This window comes from Microcaecilia unicolor, chromosome 7, assembly GCF_901765095.1.
Source record: "Microcaecilia unicolor chromosome 7, aMicUni1.1, whole genome shotgun sequence".
In the NCBI taxonomy this organism is placed as follows: Eukaryota; Metazoa; Chordata; class Amphibia; order Gymnophiona; family Siphonopidae; genus Microcaecilia; species Microcaecilia unicolor.
Genome location: NC_044037.1, coordinates 250391215 through 250408813, shown reverse-complemented (window position 1 = coordinate 250408813; position 17599 = coordinate 250391215). Strand labels below are relative to the sequence as shown.

The following is a 17599-nucleotide window of genomic DNA, read 5'->3' as shown; positions in this document are numbered from 1 at the left end:
AGCTAGTACCATGGTACTGAAATTTTTATTTGAATGTGCTGTGCAAGGTTGTCTTTACTCCTGCGCTGCTTCTTCCCACGTGTTGGTATCCAGCGCATTGTGATTTTAGGATATTGATCATTTCTGCAACCTTATCGTAAGTCCAGTGAGCAAGACCCTGTGTTAAGCTCCAATATCTTGAAGCCTCCATGAATCATTTCTCTGAATCTCTTCATAAGTCGCTTTTTCTCAGGATCTCTTCATTGGTAATATGGTCACGATCGGTGACTCAAAAAATTCTTTGTAGGCATCACTGATGGAATACATTTTGTTTTTGTGCTTTCTATGTAGTAATTTTTCCATGTTTCACAGGCAGGGATCACAGTTGGCAGAACAGTAGCTATCCAGAGCTTAAATTTAATCTGATTATTATTGTTTTGCATATTCAGTGGATCTGCTGAAATACAGAGGCTGCCTTCCTAAGCCTGAAATTTACTTTCCTGTTGGTACTTCTATTACTGGACATAATGCTGCCAAGATAGGTGACTATATCGATATCTTTAACAGATTGTTGGTTAATGGTTATTTGTGTACAGGCTTGACCCCCAACCTGTTACTTTGCTCTTTTCATTGCCAATTTTCCATCCAGTCTTCCCAGCAGATTTCTCCAAGCTGGTGGTGAGTTCCTGCAGACTCTCTTGACTTCTCAGCAGTCCGAGCAGACCAGCTGATTTGTCTGTGCAATACCACCCCCTTTGCATTTTACATTGCCATAACATCTACTTCTAGGATCCATTCTTTTAAACAAAATACAATTTGAATTAAATTTATACATAGTTTAAATATGTTAAATTTTGTTCTCTTAAATTATATGGATACTTCAGAAACGTTTTTATTTGTACTAAATATTATCTGAATACAATGTAGGTTTGAACAGGATTTTTCTAGTATTATAATACCACATAAAGACTTAATTTAAATTGGAAAATTAAAAGCCTGCAAATGTACTTAAAATATTGATTACAAAGAACATTACAATTAATATTTGGATCTACAAGACATAAAATCAATAAACAAATTTAATATAACAAACTTGGGAGAATCTCATCTTGAATCTCTTAAGTCAAAACTATTTTAACAAATTGACATTTGAGTTAATCATTCCGCTGGATGCCAGCATTTGGCCTGTTCAATGTTTTCTGAAAATCTATAGCCAGAAGATACAAAAGTGGTGAGAGTACAAAGCCTTGTTGCATACCAAGGACAATATTGAAGAATGTCTTTCTTTATACAGTAACTAGGGTTCAGATAAAAGTTGATGTACCATTGGAGAATACCTTGTGTCCGTTGGAGAATACCTGTGTCCGAGGATCTGAAGGTGAAGAAACAATGCAACAAGGCCATGACCAGAAGGATGCTAGTTTGCATAGATAGGGGTATAACAAGTTGTTAGTGAGATCCCACTTAGAGTATTGTGTTCAGTTTTGGAGACTATATCTTGCTAAGGATGTAAAAAGACTTGAAGCCTTGAAGCAGTGCAAAGAAAAGCTACAAAAATGATATGGGATTTGCGTTGCAAGCTGTACAAGGAGAGACTTACTGACCTGAACATGTGTACCCTAGAAGAAAGGAGAAAGAGGGGTGATATGATACAGATGTTCAAATATTTGAAAGGTCTTAATCCACAAACAAATCTTTTCCAGAGTCAGGAAGGCTGTAGAACTAGAGGACATGAATTGAGGTTGAAGGGGGCCAGAATCAGGAATAATGTCAAAGTATTTTTTCACAGAGAGGGTGGTAGATACTTAAGAATGCGCTCCTGTGGAGATGAAAACCGTAACAGAATTTTTAAAATGCGTGGGATAAACACAAAAGAATCCTGTTTAGAAGGAATGGATCCGTAGAAGCTTAGTGGAGATTGGGTGGCAACACTGGTAATTGAGAAGCAAAGCCAGTTCTGGGCAGACTTCTATGGTCTGTGCCCTGAAAATGGCATGGACAAATCAAGGACAGGTATACATATAAAGTATCACATACAATGAGTTGTCTTGTTGGGCAGATTGGATGGACCGTACAAGTCTTTATCTGCCATCATCTGCTATGTTACCATATATTCTTGCAGTGATTCCCTGTGCATGCTATCAAATGCCTTTTGAATTATGTGAAATGTATAAATAGTAGCTTTTATCTTCACCCATTCTCCCTAAATATACCTCTTATAGTACCTAGGCTCCCCTTACTATAGAGGAGCAATCACTGATTGACACCGCGACCCCCCCCCCCCCCCCCCCCCCCGCCCAAGTACATAATACAGAATAATACAAGGAGAACAAACCATATTGAGCCAGTCAATTACATAATATATTAACATAACAATATATGAAAACATCAATCATACACACCCAGAATCTTATGGATGTCCTCAAAAGGTGCCCATTTTCCTTTCCATTACCCCCTCCCCTCTTTGTCAATATACAACGAAAAAAATTCCAGTATATTTAGAGTACATCTCAGAGCTAGGACAGTACTCAAGAGGATCACTTTGGGATAAGATATCTCCATTTGTTTACACTGTTCATTGATAGCTAGCCCACAGTCTTGGACAGAGGGGGAGAAAAACTAACATGCAGTCCAAACGCTCCACTCTTATGCTAATTACAGCAGCATAAGTGGCGGAATGGCTTAATGGTTAGAGTAGCAGGTTGGGACCTGGGGAACCAGGTTCAATTCCCACTTCTGCCTGATGGTCAGCAGTAGGTTGAGATCCTGGGGAACCAGGTTCAATTCCCTCTGCAGTTCTGTATGACGCTAGGCAAGTCACTTAACCCTCAATTGCCCCAGGTACAATAGTAGTACAATGTATTACCTAGATTGTGAGTCCAGAAGGGGACAGTACAAGTACCTGTAAATTAAACCTGTAAACCACTTAGGTCTAAGTGGTATATAAATACTTAAATGAATGAATGAATTCGCTTTCCAGTCAAAATTATCCCCCAGCTGCTCACATTAACACAGACAAAACATGCATTTCAAATTGCAACTAATTAAGCTGTAACTGAGTTTTAAAGGCAATTCAGATTTGACAGCTGTGTAAGTAGATATACCACTGACATGCAAGATCCAGTGTTGGCTCTCTCACCCGCTTTAGTCTCCGTGAGTCTCCAGGATATTGTTCTGTGACAGAAATTCTTTGACCTTTTGTACCATTGCAGAAATGCTCACTTTTCCTTGATGCACAATCCAAAGTCTGGCTAGGTATAAGACAAAATTAACTTTTGCCTTCGCCAGCTGAGAACAAAGTGAAACAAAATCTGTTCACTGCCCAGTTAACTTTGCCAATTAATCTTGAAAGCATAGAACTCTGTGATCCATATAAACCAGATTGTTACCTCCATGCAAGGCACAAAGTATCTCTTCTTTAGGTGCATAGTTGAGGCACAGAATCACCAGTCTCTGTTCCCTTTGAGACCCTAGCTTGTGGGCCCATTCAATGTAAAGAGGCACAGCCACCAAGAGACAGAGCTGGGCCCAGGGCAAGGTGGCTGCCACCACTCCCTCCCACTCGGGCCACTACCTCCCTTACCTTCCTGCTTCTGCTTCTCCCTTGGTCTGTCACTCTCCTCATGTGTGCTGGGAACAAGGTTATTGCATTAACACAGTCACCCGGGAATAGAACCTTCTGGTGAAGGCCCCCCCCTCCCCCTTGGAGGCCGGGCCTGGGAAATCTTCACACCCCCCCCCCCCCCCCCCGGCAGCCCTGTTAAGAGGACCTGCCTGACTCTTAATGCTGAGAGTTTGCGGGAACCAGAGTCTGTGATGGACTTGGTGTCACGATTGTGACTGTATTCCATGCCTACACTCACCTTGCCTCCGGGTGACCAGGCCCTATGGCTGCTGTGGACTGTCTTCTTCATGTTTCCCAAACATGTTCCAGAGTTCATTCCAGTCCTATTCTGATCTTTCAACATTCCAGACTTGCTTTGGGGTTCCTGCAGCCATCGGTTCTCTAAAACTTCAATACAGTGTCTTTGTATCATTTTGATAGGTGTTTCAAGAACCTCTTCAACCAGGCTCCCATTGACTTTTGGCAGTCTTCTTTGTGTCTGTCAGCTGCTATGTTCTATCCTATATCCAGTGTTCCCTTTGTGTCCCCCTTCTGTGCCCAGTTTGTGTGGTTTTTATTTACTGCTTGAATAAATAATGCCCGTTGTTCTTCAGTGTTAGTTGGTTATTGAATATAGAATTTCTGAGAGGACAAGCAGAAGCATATCTGTACATATGGGTGACATTGTCTGACAGTGCTTGCCACGAGACCATCCCCAACTTCTTTCCAGAAGCTTTTTGGAGTTCTACCACACATGCGCGTGTATCTTCCCATCCACCAAGACTGAACGGGAGCAACCAGTCTTGTCTTTTCCACTGAGCTAAGAAGACACTTCAGAGAGTCCTCTGGTCACGATTGCATCTGTGTCAACTCTGACTTCGATCTCCTTTGTTTTGTTTTGTAAATGCTGTGTTGGGACTAGTGTATCCCCTTTTTTCTGCCTTTTTAGTTCTCCTTAGTTTTTCAGCATTCTATGTTTTCTTTTAGTTTATAGCTCCTTGGTCCACTTGGGCCTGAGCACTCTGGTCGGGGTAGTATTTTTTTTTTTCCTGTATTTTTCCTTTATTGAGCCATTTGATTTTGCTTCATCTATTTTTCCCCAACATGTCCCAGAAAACTCCCAACACTTTTAAGTGGTGCATTAGGTGTGGCAAGATCATTTCAATGACTGATACTCACAATTGGTGCTTGCCATGCTTAGGACCTAATCATGAAACTCTCTCTTGTCATCTTTCTCGACAGATGACTGAAATGACCCTTAAGAGTTGAGAGCAGCACAAAACTATTTTTGGTGCCAAGAAGTCCGTTGCATCGGAGGCACCAGTCCCCCATAGCCCTGGAAGCTGCATCGGACATTGGGGATACATCAGCACCAAGGATGTCTCTGCCTGTCTCGATGCCAAGTGTCAGCAGCACCCATCAGAGCCAAGCATTCTATAATCCTGCACCAAGGAAGCTAAAAGGATTGGCCACAAATATTAGGACTTTAAATTGGGCATGGATGTTGTGGAACCCCAGACCAGACATATTCCATGTATTAACAAAGTTGGAAAGAAGAGCAAATGACAGCATGTGGTTAAAAGGTGGTAATGAGTTTATCTTGTTGGACAGACTGGATGGACCATAGAGACCTTTATCTGCTGTCATCTAACCTGTTTGTTAAAATTGTTTGTAGTACCTGAGGATTGGAGGATGGCCAATGTAACGCCAATTTTTAAAGAGGGTTCCGGAGTGATCTGGAAAATTACAGACTGTTAAGCCTGACTTCAGTGCCGGGCAAAATAGTGGAAACTAGTATAAAGAAAACAATTATGGAACACATAGACAAACAGCCTGCTCAGTGTGCTGCTGCGGCTAGGAAAGCAAATAGAATGTTGGATATTATTAGGAAAGGTATGGAAAACAGGTGTGAGGATGTTATAATGCCGTTGTATCGCTCCATGGTGCGACCGCACCTTGAGTATTGTGTTCAATTCTGGTCGCCGCATCTCAAGAAAGATATATTAGAATTGAAAAAAGTGCAACAAAGGGCGACTAAAATGATAGCGGGGATGGGACGACTTCCCTATGAAGAAAGAGTAAGGAGGCTAGGGCTTTTCAGCTTGGAGAAGAGACGGCTGAGGGGAGACATGATAGAGGTATATAAAATAATGAGTGGAGTGGAACAGGTAGAGGTATATAAAATAATGAGTGGAGTGGAACAGGTGGATGTGAAGCGTCTGTTCACGCTTTTCAAAAATACTAGGACTAGGGGGCATGCGATGAAACTACAGTGTAGTAAATTTAAAACAAATCGGAGAAAATCTTTCTTCACCCAATGCATAATTAAACTCTGGAATTCGTTGCCGGAGAACGTGGTGAAGGCGGTTAGTTTGGCAGAGTTTAAAAAGGGGTTAGACGGTTTGCTAAAGGACAAGTCCATAAACCACTACTTAAATGGACTTGGGAAAAATCCACAATTCCTGGAATAACATATATAGAATGTTTGTTCGTTTGGGAAGCTTGCCAGGTGCCCTTGGCCTGGATTGGCCACTGTCGTGGACAGGATGCTGGGCTCGATAGACCCTTGGTCTTTTCCCAGTGTGGCATTACTTATGTACTTATGGCTTAATGGGACAGAGTCAGCATGGGTTCAGCCAAGGGAAGTCTTGCCTCAGCAGTTTGGTTCATTTCTTTGAAGGTGTGAATAAACATGTGGATAAAGGTGAGCCAGTTAATGTAGTGAATCAAGATTTTCAGAATGCTTTTGACAAAGTTCCTCATGAGAGACTCCTGAGAAAATTAAGTCATGGGATAGGAGGCAATGTCCTTCTGTGGATTAGGAATTGGTTATTGGACAGAAAACAGAGGGTAGAGTTAAATGGCCATTTTTCTGAATGGAGGAGGGTGAATAGTGGAGTGCCGCAGGGGTCTATACTGGGATCTGTTCTATTTAACATATATTTATAAATGATCTGGAAATTAGAACGAGGAGTGAGGTGATTAAATTTGCAGATGACACAAAACTATTGGCAAAACACGTGCAGATTGTGAAAAGTTGCAGGAAGTCCTTAGGAAACTGGAAGACTGAGCATCCAAACTGTAGATGAAATTTAATGTAGACAAATGCAAAGTGATACACATTGGGAAGAATTGGTTAGCGTCATATACACTGCTGGTCTTTAGGTCTGGGTTTTTTTGTTTTTAAAAAAATGTGGGGGGTGGGCTTGGAAGGGGGGCTCTTTTTGGTGGAGGGTTAAGGGGAGTTGGGAGGGAGTGTTGTGCTCATAGTTTTCAGTCCCAGCTGAAAATGCACAAACATCTTTGGCCAAAACTGAAATAAGGCCAAACAAGGGATTTGGGGCCAGTTTCAGCACAAAAACTGAAATTTGGTCAGGCTTTACCAGCCAGTCAGGTCTTCAGGTATCCACAGTGAATATTCATGAGTTACATTAGCATTTAATAACTAATAATTTGTTTACCACTGGATTTAAATGTGCAGTGCACTGTCTGTGATTCTTTGTGCAAAGTTATCTTGTGCACTAAATTCTATTCTGCAAAGGGGAGTCATAATAGAACAGCAAACTGTGCATAGAACCCACGCTAAGCTCTGTGCTAAGCCTCCTGCACTTTTCATATCTACCTCTGAGAAAAGTTAAGGGAAAAAGGAGGTGAGAGATGTAACTGGATGTGAGACAAAGGTAAAGGTCATGGATTTGATATACCGCTTTTCTGTGGTATAACTGAAGTGGTTTACATATATTATATGATTCAAACCAAAGAAGTGGAGAAAGCAAACCAAAATGTTCAGGATGACCAAAGTTTATTCTTCAAAATAAATATTGTTAAAAAAAATATCCAACACAGACCGTGTTTCGATGGTGGAATATAATGGGCGATAGAAGAGTGGGAGGTAAAAATATATTTTTAAAAAAGGGTGATGCAAAATAGTGAGAGATGACATCGTTATGGAAGGAGAGAGATGAGGAGAAAAAACAGTTACAGAAACAATGTCAGCTGCAGGAAAGTGAGAGCTGGACAATGGCAGTCATAAAAGGGAAAGTAAAATTGAAAAAGAAACAGAAGTGAGTCAACAGGAGCCAAAATGAAAGTGTGGGGGTGGGGGGGGGGAGGGAAGCAAAGATAAAAATATCTCTTAATTTTCTATTTCTATTCCAAACTTATACCAATTTTCCATTTAAATATCTGATTATATGACATTGTATAAAATGTTTTCGCATTTTTTACAATTTCTAGCCCCCCCCCCCCCTAATATTTTGGCGGCAGGCAGTGCTGTTAGCGCTGACCCCGCATATTCAGTATTGGGCCGTTTCCGGTGACTGGCATTGAATATCCAGGTTTGGCCGGTTCTATCTTAACCAGCTGGCCAGCTAAATTAATAGCAGGCAAAGATAGGACTGCTGTTTATGTGGTCTAGTTTGCTCACTAAACTTAGCCAGCCAAAACTTGAATATTCACAGATAGCTAGCTATATTGCGCGATATAGCCGGTTAGCTGTTATGCACTGAGCACTAATATTCAGCAGAGATAACTAGCTATTTTGCGCTGAATATTAGCACTTAGCTGGCTAAGTGCTATTTAACCAGACAGAAGCCATTCTTGGCTGATTAAATCGCACTGAATATCGGGCCCTAGGTGTCTAAATGTGTATTAGCTTTTTCTCTGGTCTAGCATGACCCAGATGGCAAAATCGGCCTTTACTGCTGCTATTCTCACCAGCCCTTCTAAGTCCTCACCAACCCTTCTAAGTCATTTCTCCTGCTCCATTGCCATGGCAGTTTATCAGCTGCTCACTGCCATGCCGGTCAGCCATGGATCAGACTTTCCCAATCTATTCAGCCTCTCCTACTCCTCCCATCCTGGTCACTCCCAAAGAAAAGATGAGGTGGAGCCACATGATAGCTCACAGTCCCTGTAGTCAAGCATCTGATAATCTCCCATTGTACATTTAATAAGCCTAGCAGGTATGTTGGCAGTGGTGGAGGCCCTGGTAGAACTGGGGATGTTGGCATTTGGGAGGGTGGGCAACTGTGATTTTTTTTGGCAACAGTTGCCAAGAAGCATCCGTGAGAGAAGGATTTGAACCTTTGTTTCTCTCTCTGGTTCTCAGATTGAGGCTTTAACCTCTAGGCCTGCTCCTCCATGGTGAGAAGTGGAGGGTGCCAAATTTTGAAGTTGCTGAGGTTAGTCATAAACCTTGCACTGATCTGGATAAGTTGGAGTATCATGCTGATAGAGCACGTCTCTAAAGTTAACATTTTTTAGCACTTAATCAAAATTGTCACTTTACCAAGGGAATTTGTTAATGTTATGCAACTTGCCTGCTGCTGTTTTTGTATTTGAAATAATCTAAAGGGCTGAAGTAAACAGAGACTTGTGGAAGGTTTTGGAAAGGTATACAGCTGCAGCGAGTTCAGTTAAATGAAAACTATGCCAACTGTGGTCTGGGCACAATTTCAAGTTTATGCTGAAAGCAGCTCTGTGTGAATCAAAAAATGACTTGTAATTATTTTGGAAATTTATTATAGTACTCTAAACACACTCCTTCAGGTGCCAGCTTGTGGTGACATTTGTGACATGCTGTCATATGCCTTCTTTGTTCAGTTGCAACCTCACACATACGAAGAATTCTTATTCTCCAAGGACAAGCCAGGGCTTTGTTTCTCCTATATGGGAGACCTGTACAGATGCTTCCAAGCGTTGTATAGCTTTAAGAAGTCTTTGGTAGCATCCCACCATTCATGTGTGAGTGCCTTCCTGCCAGACGTGAGCATGTGGTACCAGCAGTCTTCATTTTTCCACAGAGCAGAGAGGTTGTGTCTAGTGGCACCAGTGAGTCTTTTTGTTTTAATTATTTAAATGTATTTATTTTTCATTGCACAATGTAAGAAATAAAACAGACCACATTAATGGGGATACAAAGCGATATATCTATAAATTAGAGAAATAAAAACAGGAAAATAGGATAATTCTATCCACAATACAGATCTGATAATTCTAAGGCCTAAATATCACCTTTCTCTTTTGTTATTTATCCAACAGAAATACTTCCAATTGAGGTGAATCATAAAAAATCTTCTCTCTTTATATGTGATTAAACACCTACAGGGAAATCAAAGAAAAAAGGACACTTCCAGAGCTAACACCTGAGACATATATATTCAAGAAACAGCTTCCTAGCTAACTGGATGGCTCTAGTAATGTCAGGAGAAATAAGTATATGACCACAAAAATTAACATTTTTCTTAAAGTAACGTTTTAATATCCTTATTTTTTCCTGTTCATAACATAAAGTTACCAGTGCAGCTTCTCCAGCCCTGGGGACCAATGATACTTGTATCAATTATATCCTGAGAGGTCTCCAAGAATTCCATTAAATTTACTGAGCCCTCCTTTCATCTCTTGCCTTCTTTGAATATACACATAATAACTCGAAAAAGTCATTGAGGGGGGTCTTTTACTAAGGTGTGCTGGTGTTGTTAGCGTGTGTTAAAAATAGGCAGGTTCTAAATGCTAAAGACGCCAATGCATTCCTATGGGCGTCTTTAATGTTTAGCGTTGTCTATTTTTAGCGTGCGCTAAAAACACCAGGGCACCTAAGTAAAAGACCCCCTGAATCTGCCTCCTCAATCTGTACACTCCCTTCAGGAACTTCCTGAGAAGAATTTCAGAGCTAATTCTACATATGCAAATATTTTGTATGCAACATATTTTCCAATGGCTATGGGTAGATAAACTATCTTTTCTCATCTCCACCTTTCTGCACAAATGGATGTTATTCCTTCCTTAGAGAGGTGGAAGTAGAGAAAACTGAATTCTGCCAGTGACATTGCCAGCAGAAGCAGAGGTGATCCCTGGAACAATCCAGTATTTTTCTCTATCTTCGGCAGGTGGTAGGTCATGCTGACTGTGCTCCTGTCCCTGGCCTAGCTCCCTGCTCTGCTGGCCAAAGCTGCACAGCATGGTCAAGCCTAACAGCCACTCCCAGGTCACAGTCTCGGGGCTGTACCTGGTTGAGCTTGGAGATTGGCTCTGCAGTTCCCTGTTGCACTTCTTAGTTGCCGCTGTGTGAAGTTTTGTCTCGGTTCCATGGGGCTTTGCTTGAGGGGTGTTGGTCCCCTTCCCCCCACCCCTCTTGCCCATTCACTCTATTTGGGTGTACTGTCCACAGACTCCCCCTGCAGCACTCAGGCTTTCCAAAATAAGGGCGCAGACTGCCACCTGGGTGGAGGCTCAGGCATTGTCCCCTGAGAACATTTGCAGGGTGGTGACTTCGGTTATCACTCCATTCCTTTGCTAAGTACTGCAGGTTGAATATGTTGGCCAGAGTCCGCTCAGACTTTGGCAGAGCCAACATTTGGGGGGGGGGGGGGTTCTTGTTTTCCCCCATCCATAGACTGCTTTGGTACATCCCAATTTTGCCGAACGGTGGAGCTGAAGCTAAGAAACGAGAAATTGTCTTACCTTGAAATTTTCCTTGCTTTAGTCAGCGATGCTGTTCTCCAGTCCCACTGTTCGAAGACTTCAGCCTGAGGTTCTGAGTGTGCTCTGTGCTTCCTTTTCAGTTCTTCAAAATTTTATGATTGGCAGCCATACAGGGTTTTTGTTTTTTTTTTACATTTGTACCCCGCACTTTCCCACTCATGGCAGGCTCAATGCGGCTTACATGGAGCGTTAAGTGACTTGCCCAGAGTCACAAGGAGCTGCCTGTGCCAGGAATCGAACTCACTTCCTCAGTTCCCCAGGACCAAAGTCCACCACCCTAACCACTAGGCCACTCCTCCACTCCTGTGATATGGCTATATCCTGGTATATGCAGGGTAGTGAGTGTCACTCTGTGGTGTTTTGCTCACTTGATTATCATTGCAGCTGCAGTGGTTGATGGGGCATGGGTGTGTTTCAAAGGAACCTTCTGTTGCTTAGACAGATGCATATTTGATTGTTCCAGGGAGACCTTTGCTTATTCTGATGATGTCACTGGCAGAATTCAGTTTTCCCTATCTCCAACTGATGGTTGGAAGGGATAACATCCATTTTTGCAGAACGGTGTCGCTGACAAAAGAAAATAAAGTTATCTGGTATAGCATATGTACTAGCTCCCTACAGAGTTCTAGTCTGTGAGGTTACCTGAACGTGATTTCCTACCCAGAGCTATTTTTTATGCAGACTTTCATGAGCTCTAAATAAATGTGCCTTTAAACCTTTGTTCCAATTCTAAAAACAGTTAACATGTTGATTGCATAGAACAAACAAGAGAAGCTGGTTTCTGGGAACAAAATATGCTGATTTAATGAAAAATTTCAAGAAAATGATTGGCTTTATAGCCCCAAAGAAACCTGAATGCTTTTGGGTGAAATGGTGGCCTCGTTGGTTTTAAAGGTAAGTGTTCCTAGCTCCTTAGACTGTTTTTGCACCCAGTATTAATTATATAACTAGAAAAGTTTTAAACTGGAAACAGTCTTTATAGCCAGCATTGTTCATTGGGGCAGACTGACCATTCAGGCAACAGGGCAGTGCCTGAGGGCCCAGTACTTCCCTCTCACATGCCTGACATCCCTCTCTCCCCGTCAGGACCGGGAACGACCCCTCTCTCGCCCCCTCCTGTCCTTCAATTTCCAACCTCACCCCCCCACCACCACCCAACCTTGTGTGAGAATAGAGCTTCCAATCCAAGCGAGAAGGAGAAGTTGAGTCCACATGTTCTACCCTGACACCTGTTCCCTGATGCTGGAACTTCTCTCTGCTGCAGCCTGCTTCCCTCTGACATAGCTTCTTCTGCAAGGGCATGCAGCAGCAGAGGGAAGTGGCCAGCATCAGCGGACCAGACCTCAGGATAGTAAGTGCAGACTCAGCTTCTCCCTCCTGCTTGGATTGGAAGCTCTTTTCTTGCTCTGGGGGAGGAGGATTCAGAGATGGGAGCACAGGAGGGGGAGAGAGGAGAACATTCCGGTTGAGATGGGATGGGGGGGGGGGGGGGCAATGATCCTTATCGTCTGGGTGCCCAGATCACTTGTCAATCCGCCCCTGTTCATATATTTATATTTTCAGACAATTTTGGAACAATGGTTATTTACGTTCCTTTCATATATCTCCAGTAGTGAAACAATTGCACTGGTTTCCAGTCGAGCAAAGAATGAAATTTAAGGTAGTGATATTAATTTTTAAGGTTTTGAACAATTTTGCTTCGCCAGTGGTTTGCAGCTATGTACGTATTTACCAACCTTCAACATTGAGATCAGCAGCAAAAGCCTTACTTGAGGTTCTATCTGTTCAAAATATTAGATTAGAAGAATATAGGAAATCCGTGTTTAACGTAATTGGTCCAACACTGTGGAATACTTTACCTTTGCAGTTATGGCCCAAACATAGCCCGAATACTTTTAAAAGAGATCTGAAGACTTTGCTGTTGAAGAGGTTTATTTATTTATTTAAGGTCATTTATGAGAGAGAGTAAAAGTCATGTGCTATGAGAACTTTTTAAGCTTCTCTTTGAAGGTAAGACGGTGTTTAGACGTAAGAGTTGTATCTTTTTTTTTTTTTAATTAACATTATCCAATATTTTACAAGACAATCCTCTTGTTCAGGAAAAGTATCTAATAAACAGCAAAATATAAAACAAAAAAAAAAGGTGAAGCTTAAAAAGCTTCACATTAGGTAAACTATACTCAAGTCCATAAAATGTGATCCAAGATTTCAGAAATCTACCGGAGACAAAATAAAAGGATAAGAGAGAAAAACATTCTGCAAATTCTGTTAAGCGGAGTGGATTCTTTTAGTTAACGCTTATCCATTTTCGCTGAGGTTATGAGCGCTGATACATGAGCTGGCTCTGTAAATACATATTTTTTATCTCTAAACTTCATTATACACTTGCGGGGGGTATCTTAAAAAAAAAGGTACCCCCCAAGTGTAGAATTTCAGGTCTAAGAAGCAAGAATTGTTTCCTTCGTCGTCTTGTCTCCTTGGAGACATCAGGAAACAATAAAACTTTTAAACCCAAAAAGGGTTTATCTTTATTTCGGAAAAACAGACGAAAGATTCAGTTCTTGTCGGGTAGTAATGCGACTGTCGCCACCAATGTAGCTGCAGTCGCTAGCTCAGTATCTGAGGTCTCAAGCAAAAGAGAAACATTTATCGGAACTTCAGGTTGAATTGTTTCTTTCCCAAAAATGTAATAAGCCATAGTCATTGGTGGTAGATTCTGTTCAGGAATTAATAAATTTTCACACATGTAGCGTTTCAACATATCAAGAGGAACAACATTTTGAAGTTTAGGAAAATTGACAAATCTCAGGTTATGATTTCTAGTGTAATTATCAAAATTTTCCATTTTATCTCTGAGGCTCGTCAAATCTTTCATCATAATAGGTTGTACCGTTTCAAGCTTCATAATGCTTTGATCCAAATTAACAACTTTCCCATTCAAATCCTTAATATGCTCATCTTTCTTTACCAAGTCACTTTCCAAAGATTTAACTTTAGGCTGTACTTCATTTATTTGTTTCAGGAAAACTTGTCCTAGGTTAGAAACCAGGTCCCACAAAGCTTCTAATGTCACATCTTTTGGTCTAACCACAAATTCTTTTGGAATTTCAAACCTTACAGGCTGGTCATGGGCCTCGCTCTGCCCCTCTGCTCCTCTCCCCTCAAACCACAGCGTTTCCACGGGCAAACTGCCCTCCAGTACCACTTCTGTTGTAAACGAAGCTTCCATTCGGCGATCTTCTGGACTCCGTCGAATCCACAAAGAAAGAACTGGCGCCTATCTGCTGGGGAGGGGGAGTGCGTTCGGCGGGGCTAAGAGTAACATCCAGGCCAGAGAGCGCCGAAGTCTCCATTTCGCTGGCGCCCACCTCTGGCAGCGATCCGCCGTCCCGATGAACTCCCTGCGGTCTCAAATATTGATCCAGAGGACCAGGTAATGAGGGGGTTATCGGGGAAGCTACCCGCTAATCTCCCTCTTCGTTTAGGCATTCTTTAGGGTAGAGAAAACGCGACTCGCAGTAACTTAACAGATTGTGGCCATCTTGGGTAAATGCCCCAATGGAGGCTGAAAAAGAGTTGTATCTTAGAGACAGTGGTACCGTTTGATGTTGTATTGCTGAATGATATAATAAAAATGAAACATAAATTCTAACTTGTGAGAAATGCTGCAGACCAATAGTAATAATAACAACACTCTAATGAATTCCACAGCCTCCCCTCCCTGGGTGGCTCCCCCAAATCAACATAAACAGCAAAATTCACCACCTCTACAATTCGGTGAATAGCTTCTTCCAGGGCGACTCTCCATGGAAGAAATCCTCTGCCTCTCCATCCGCATTTGCTGGATAAGCAGGGAACACCACTCTGGCAGAGTGGGACCAACAGATGAGAACCAATGTAGTAATATGACCTTGTTCCCAAAAAGAATGATCTTGCGGAGAAACCGCAAGAATCCTGTGGTACAGGATCAGTATACACACACTGGCCAAATAAAATATGAGGATCACAGGTGACGGTGCAATCCCAATAAGTATGCAAAATAGAAAGCATCTTACCCCAAAAAGTAAACATAACCTGGCAAAAGCCACACCATATAACCCAGAGTTGCTGAGGTAGAGTCACATTTTGCAAACAAGAGTGGGAATGTGAACCAGGCTTATCCAAAGAACAGGACCCAGACAAAATTAGAGTTAAAAACCAACAAACTATATTTATTTATATATACTTAAAAAAAGACTAATATTTTTTGTAATAATGACTCAGACTAATAAATATTTTTGTGATAATGACTCCTGTTCTTTGGATAAGCCTGGTTCACATTCCCACTCTTGTTTGCATTTATTCTCTATCCCGTGGGATCTATTGAGTTCTCCACATTTGTGGATTCTCTTTAGAGTCACATTTTGGACAGACTCCCCTGGCTGCTGTGCCCGCCTTATGGGCTCGGTGCAGGGAACTATGGATCTGTAAGCAAATTTGTAAAGCAATTCTCTTAACATAGATTCAGACATTGTACGAATCCCTAAAACTAATTTTTTTGAACTGCTCTGTCAACAGAATAAAACAATGGTCAGCAGACCAGTTCTTCGCCAAAGTGGCATAATCCAAATCTGGGGTAGTGTCTTTCAAATATTGGTGATGGAACATCAAAGACACCCTCAACTGAGAACAGAGTGTAAAAGCTTCAGATAAAGTTTCCTGTAAATCCTCGGTAAGATCTGTCCAGAGCAGGGAGGAAATGTAATGTCTTAGCAGCAGGAAGGCAAATGATACTCTTGATGCAAGGCTTCAGTGGACTTGAGTGAAAGAGGCAAAAGAGAATGAAAAGACGTCTTTCTCAGCACATCAAGTGATATCTCATAAAGTTTGGAATTGGAATGAAGGTTTAAAAGCACAATTATTTAGAGCACATGAAAAACTGCACAAAAATGGCTCTGGGAGATTTGTTTGTTTTTTTAATGACCAATGAAGAAAACATTCAGCCTAATCTGCTCAGATTTTAATATTAATTGCTGAAGAGGATTCTAAGGTCTTTTTCTCAAATCCAGCTATATGCTGACTATAATACAACTGCAATTTCAGGTTGTTTTATGAGGTTGAGCCCTCCTGGGCTTACCATAACGCCCATTTATGGGGTAGCCAGAAGGTTACATCTGTCACTGGGTCCTTTAGAGATAAGCAAAGTCTGCCTGAAATCTCCAAAAATAATATACCCACTGATTGGACTTTCTGATCATTGTGTCGCATGGGAATTGATTAGTGTATTGTATTGTCCAAGCGGGAACTATTGGAATCTGGCCTTTTTGAAATGTTTTGTAGTGTAATACTGGCAAGCTAATGCCATATCCTACATTTTATGCAGATGTCTTGTAATGCTTGCTTTTCCCCTGTTTAATCTTCTTTTAGTATGGCATGTTATAGTATGCATCAAGCAGTTTTGTTTTTATAATATATTTATGGTAACAGATGGCAGATAAAGACCAGCATGCTCCATCCAGTCTATCCAGCAAGGTGACTAGAGTCATACCTGCTGCTCTGTACAGAACATGCGGGTTACCTCTTCTATGCCTTTGCTTAAGATTGCACTTGCTGCTGTGTGGTTACACCCATATGTTGTTTTGCTTGGAGCCCATCCCCTTACTGTATAGGGATCATGTGTATTTATCCCACATCTCTTTGAATTCTCTCACTGTTTTGTTTCCACCACCCTCACCAGGATGGTATTCCAGTCTTACACCACCCTTTCTGTGAAAAGCTATTTCCTGGTGTTATTTTTAAGCTGGTCCAAGAAAACAAGAAGGCAGATGATCCGCAAAATCCAACGTGGAAGCAAACAAAAGAGCAGATCACTAGGTGGTATTAATAAGACTTTATTGGAGAAATAATCGTGATTGTTTCTCCAATAAAGTCTTATTAATACCACTTAGTGATCTGCTCTTTTGTTTGCTTCCACGTTAGTTTTAAGCTTACCTCCTTGCAGCTTCATTTTATGTCTTCTAGTTCTATGGTTTCCTCATCTTTGAAAAAGATTTGTTTGGTCATTGATACATCTGTATCATATCTTCTCCGAGGACAAGCAGGCTGCTTGTTCTCACGACTGGGTGACGTCCGCGGCAGCCCCCACCAACCGGAAAAAAGGCTTCGCGGGACGGTCGGGACGCAGGGCACGCCCACCGCGCATGCGCAGCCGTCTTCCCGCCCGTGCGCGACCGCCTTCCCGCCCGTGCGCGACCGCTCCCGCCAGTTCCTTTTTTTCCGCGCCTGGAGAGAGTCGTGCTTTGCCGCTCTCTCTACTTCAGCCGCCGGATTCTTGCGATCGCGTATACGCGGATCGCGCTTCATTAATTTAAATTTATTTCCTTTTTTTCTCTCTTCAAAAAAAAAAAAAAAGAAAAGAGAGACCCTGCGCGTGTGGAGCACGCGCTCCCCTTCTTTTCCCTCGCTTCCAGCGGGGACGCTGCGTGGCGGCCTAGTGGCCGCACGGTCGTTTTCTTTTTTCGTGGTGTGATTTTAGCCACCATTGACGATTTT

At 42.0% G+C, this 17599-nt stretch overlaps 1 protein-coding gene across 2 annotated transcripts in view; it reads left to right on the top strand.

The window, feature by feature from the left end:
• LOC115474409 (ADP-ribosylation factor-like protein 6-interacting protein 6) overlaps positions 1-17599 on the top strand; it is a 56906-nt gene that overhangs the window by 30644 nt on the left and 8663 nt on the right. The window contains exon 4 of one of the 2 annotated variants that reach the window (XR_003942851.1): positions 429-521. The exons of the other annotated variant lie outside the window; for it this stretch is intronic. The gene's annotated coding sequence lies outside the window, so the exon portion shown is untranslated. The remainder of the gene's footprint in view (positions 1-428; positions 522-17599) is intronic. 2 annotated transcript variants of the gene reach the window in all.